This window comes from Lepeophtheirus salmonis, chromosome 6, assembly GCF_016086655.4.
Source record: "Lepeophtheirus salmonis chromosome 6, UVic_Lsal_1.4, whole genome shotgun sequence".
In the NCBI taxonomy this organism is placed as follows: Eukaryota; Metazoa; Arthropoda; class Copepoda; order Siphonostomatoida; family Caligidae; genus Lepeophtheirus; species Lepeophtheirus salmonis.
Window position 1 is genome coordinate 57,930,940 of NC_052136.2, and position 6,000 is coordinate 57,936,939.

The window sequence follows — 6,000 nt, forward strand, 5'->3', positions numbered from 1 at the left end:
CTTAGCACAGACGAGATAAAAAATGTTACTACCAGTCTTTTATCGATTGTGTCTGAAATTATCATAGAAGAATAACTCTCCTCTGTACCTAATGGGATTTCTGGCTTCAGAAATACATGCTACTAGAAGTATAATAGGGATTCTCCCATACAGTACGCTTTTTGGGATATTGATTCAGAAAATCAAATAAAAATTATGCAATTTCAAATTTTTAGAATGCTTCGGGAGATGGTATTGGAGTTATTTGAATGTTTTGTGCATGAGCAATTCAATGTTAAATTTTTCTCTACCACCAATTTTTTTGAAATTATCTCCTATCAAAATTTGAACCCTTATGTTTCTCTGTGCAAAAAATTGAAAGTCTAGACGTGTCTAAAAGTGTTCTTTTTGCCAGATAATGAAGGCAAGGTTTTTGGGGCGCACGTATTTAAACTATAAAAACTTTGAAAAATTGTAAAAAAATAAAGAAACACCAGCACAGTAAACATTAAATAATCAATAGTTGATGTTGAGAATAAGGTTATTTCGAAAGAAAATGTAACAAAAGATGAGATCGAAGACCTCATGCAAAGTGCGTTAATTAACCAGGATTTACCAGGATTAGTGCCGTGAGACCATCTCACCTTGTTTATTAAAGCTGAAAAGTTGAACTTTTCCTGGAAAGCGAATGGTGCAAAACAGCACCAGTAAAACCGAATTTCAATGCTCTAAATAAAAAATTTTATCAGCACCCGACAAAACATAGAATCATCAGCTTTCATAAGAATGCACCATGTTTGAGATTCCCGTGATAATCCCTAAGTATAACCTTTGAATCAAGTGGAGTTACCAATCAACAAATCCTCTTAATTTCCATGGTTTTAAATCTAATAACATCCCCAATTAATTGAATCGTTAATTCACAATTAGAAACTGTATCCATACATACTGGTATTACTAAAATTACTGAATTGCTATTAAAACATATTCATGCAGCCCCACAACGTCTTTAAAAAAGGTGGCATGCCGATGATGTAACGCCCAAAATGTTAAACTACTACCCCAAACTAAATTGTCCTTAATAAATAAATGATTATAAATAATCCTTAACGCCATTTCTTCCCTATTTTTCGTCGAAAAATTATAATAAAAATACAAAAATTCTGATACCATTTTGACACATGAACCAATACTTGTACTCTCACAACACTAATATGGATTTCATAAAAGGTTTCACATTTTCAACTATTTCCATTAGTATTTTAAATTAAATTAAAATATGAATATTACTATTTAAAAAAATTCTCGGCCAGTGAATAACCTTCAAAGAATTAAATAATAATAATATAACTTTTTACTTATGAAATGTTAATTATTACTTTGTATGTAAAACTATTACGTCATAGCTTCTTATGAAACAAAAGAAAAAAAAGATTACATTGCACCTCTATGTGGTCGGATAACATAAAGGAGAAATTGTTATGGACATTAATTTCATCGTTAAATTCTATTACATGGATAATTTTTTACAATTTTTAAAGGATACATAAAGATATGTAAGCATATATCACATAAAGGACATAAAAGCCGCATCGCTGATGTATTTATTTATATATATGAGCTAATATATTAATAGGTCAGTCCATTGAAAATGATTTATAAGTGAATGAGAATCAATTAGGATAAGGAGCTAGTTAAGTCTTAAATTCCAAACCTACACTCGAAATAAAAAGACCATTAGAATAAAATTCAATAATTGTAATCATATATATTAAGAAACATTGAATTACAGGGTGCACAACCTATTTGTTTTGCGATTAGGATTTTTTTCTCCAACGCCATTTTCTGTAAAGAATTTTTGATTTTTTTTCTAAAAGTTTAATTTTTTGTGAATAGTTTTGGATTTTGGAAAAAAATCAAAAAAATTTAATATTTGAAATTTTTTTTCCTAAAAATTCAATTCTAGGTGAATAAGGGTTTTTCCCGAACAAATTTAATTTCAGGTAAATAACTCCAATTTTTTCAAATTATTTAATTTTTTAAAATAGCTATATATTTTTGAAATTCTTTAAAAAAAAAAAATTATTTGAAATTTTTGAAACAAACTTAATTTTTTGTGAATTGGCTTGGATTTTAGAAAATTTATCAAACAAATTTTTCATTTTTTTATCTAAAAAAAATTAAAAAACAAGTCCCTCCCCTAAATATAATCCTGCGTATGCCCTTTAGTAAATATAATATTTCTGACCAGAATTACCATCACTTAAGATGCAAATATATTTAAATGACATCAAAATGATACTGCACCTAAATTATTCAATATAAAATGATCTATGCCCTAAATGCCCTTTCTAAAAATATGAAGACAATAAAAGTGCACCGAAATGAGTGGACACAAAATAAAGAACATATTATTTTTATTATGTTAATAAATCAAAGTTTGTCTGGATAGATGTGTCCTGTAATGTTATTTGTGAGATATGTAACAATGTTGTATAGAGAGTTCGCGTCACATTTAGAGAGAAAAGGAGATGAAACATAAAAAATAATGGCTCTGACTTTAGATGAGGTTTATTAACTAGTGTATATAGCTACATAGCTGGAGTCATGTAGAGACTTGAGTACTCCCTGGATTATCATTAAAGAAGGGATCCGTGTAAAGAAAAAACTAAGTATTGCAATTAGAAAGAGAAAACGTTTGATACGTATGCTCTTTCTTTTTTTTCATTATTTAATAACTCGAGGGAGTGTTAACATCTCCCTCTGAAAGAAAAATTATCGCCCATCTTTGGTGTAAATTGATTTAAAAACCAATAATATAATAAATTGTATTTATGAATTTATATATAGTTATCATATTTTTCCCACACTAATTCTATTTTAAATATAGAAGGTTCTCCTCTAAATAGGTGTAATTCATTTTCTTCTCCCCCCCCCCAAAAAAAAAAAAAAAATCATTTAACATGCAGTTAATAATAACAAGGGTCTGAATTCATGTGTACCATGTGCCTCACTTCTGTCATCTTCTCGCGTTCTTACAGAAATCCAATTTGTACTTATCGTGTGATATGAGAAAGGGGCTTTTTGGCAGTTATCTTCTGTATTAATATTAAAGTTAATCTATTTTATTAATAAAAGTTATGTCAACGCCTAATAACTCCGAAGAATGTTGGATAATACTGTTAGAATATAATAAAATACTACTTATTGACAGCACTCAAACCATGATATGATATTTTGACCCATAATTAAAAATGTAGTTTATTTTATTCTATGTTGAAAATCATTAATAAATCAGTATTAGTTGGGACATTATAATGTTGAAGGTTCTACAGCAGTGATAATGTCAGAGAACTACCTCCATATAAGTGTTTGGATCACAAGCATACATTTAAAAATAAAGGCCCCACGTCCTTAATATTGTGACGATTCAAAATTGTAAAACCTTATTATAATGGACCCGCTCCAAAAGTTTAATATTTGAAATAAAATTAAACTTTAATGAAACTTAAAATGTACTTGAACGCTGGCTGGTCTAGGATTCCCTAAGAGATAAATTGCAGTGGTAAGATTAGTTTATTTGGTTAACTACCAGATGATCACGCTTTGTTTCTTTTAGAGGAAAGGTTCCGTTATAAAATAAAGGTAAGGACGGTATGTACATATTGTTTCCCAGTTCTTTTCTAAACTTGCGTTTCAAAGTTTTTTATTTAACCCCATTTCAATTTAATTCAATTTCAAGACCCCTCTAAAATGAATAAAAATTATTTTTTATCCGCCATTTTCCCGTCCTACTAAAAAGTTATTTACAAATTGACTATGCGGCACAGAAAATAAACTTATTCATCATCATTTATAAGTGATGTAATAACAGATGGTTTAAAACCTGTAAACCGACGTAATACAACATATTATTTACAAATTAAACGGAATTAAATCTTATTATTGTATGGAAAACTATGCCAATGGTTCCACCATTTTCACTTACTTCTTGTGCCCCTACTCCATCCTCCTTGATTGTTCTTTTAAAGTATGAGATTACATGCGTGGCTAATCAAATCAAAATTTCTTATTTTATTAAGTAGAATTTTCATATTCCTCGGTTAATTATACTTTAGCATGGTTATTAGTGGCATCCTTTGACAGTTATAACTTAGAAGTAATGCTCTAGGTACAGTTTGAAAAGTATTTCCTGTGTCAGTATACACCTAGTACTTATGTAAGTCCGGAACTAAATATACTCAATAAAATAATCTTTTAGTATAAGTATATAAATATTTCAAAAAAGACTGCTGAGAATGAACATATTCCTAAGTATTTTTGAACACTTTGGGAGCTGTGATTTATATATTGCTCTAACTACCCTTGTTTTAGGACATTAGATATGTATATTGTACATAGAAAAACAATCCAATTCTGTGAGTGGTATTACAAATCTCATTATCCCCCCTTTAGATTTCTTCTTCGAAATTTGTAGTTAATCCCCGAGTATAAAGCTCAGAATGAAAAAATATAAAAATTGCAGATGTAGGCACATGGGCTATTTTCAATACGTGGGTGGTCTGAAAAGTTTCCCACCTATTAAAGGTACATTTTTCCGAATTTTTTATTTTTATTCTCAAAATAGTCTCCTTGTAACCCCACAAACTTCCACCAACAATGCTCCAATCTTTGTAACCTGTCCAAATAGAACTCCGTGTTTTTCTCTTCAAAATAATTGTTCACCAGACACTTTTGTTTATGACCCAATTACTCCGAGTTGGATTGGCTTAAAAATATCATATTTTAACCTTTGAAAAAAATCTTTCATAACTCTCTTACTGTTTGAATCCATTTAAAGGTGACACTTTCAAAAACAAATATTTTATGAAAGATTGGTACTTGACTTTGTTTTGTTAAGACCTACATCAACTCACTGAAACGACCAAGGATACATAATAACCGTGCATCTAAAACGGCAAAAACTTTGCTAAGTACATAAATATCAACAGAGCTAAATAGATGTGATCAGCTTTTATTTACTAGTACTTCATGTTGAGGTTAGAAACTTTTCAGATCACCTTCGTATATTTAATATACGAGAAAGTAGTATTTTAACATCAATTTGGGCTATCTTCTAATTGTAGCCGGGCTGATGGGTAAAACAGAAATAAAGATGTGGATTTCAGTACCTGTTTGAAGAGTAAAACAATGCCTGACTCAACCATCCCATTGTGTTGCGAAGGAAAATAAATGAAGGTTAGTGAGGGGAGAATCAGGAAGGCTGGAAATGAAACCTGGCCTGAAAAACTTTGTTAAAGTGCTCCTACACCTTAGAATAGGAGCACTAGTAATGAAAAGGAACAAAATAGGTTTGAAAATCTTGTCTTTTGAATAAGTAACCTTCTTTATTCCCTGATTTCAAGGTTCATGACTATTTTTGGGGAAGCTTCGTCAAGAGAGAGTGTTATTCTACTACCTCATTCAAATTTGAATTTTTTCAAAGAAAATATAACCAATGCTTGGGACAAGGTTCCTTCGAATATTATCAACGACACCTTCAGTAGTTTCCATCTTTGTCTAAAAAAATCAATAATAAAAAAACTCATTTATTTGGATTCATATAGATTTTATAACGAGTGCTTCAACACTCTATATTTTACCATTTTCTGTTCCCAAAGTATAAGTGGAACGAGTCACATTTTGTAAAAAATTAGATATTTGCTCAAATTTAAATGTTATAATAATTCTCCGTATTTCACAAATAGATATAAAGCATATTAGTATTTGTCTTACAATGATAAAAATTTCCATTGCAAAAATGTAACAAAGCCTTAAATATCTATATTGAGTATGAAAACTTTAAACGTGAATGTTGCAAAACAATAATAGTGCCTTTATTAAGCTTTGTGCCTATAATTATACATTTTACAAGGAAATATATAAAAATATTGTTTTTTTTTTGTATAATCTTCCAGAGGAGCATAAATAAGTACAATAGATTTGTAATATACTGGGGCGGGGAAAAGTATTCAGATAATA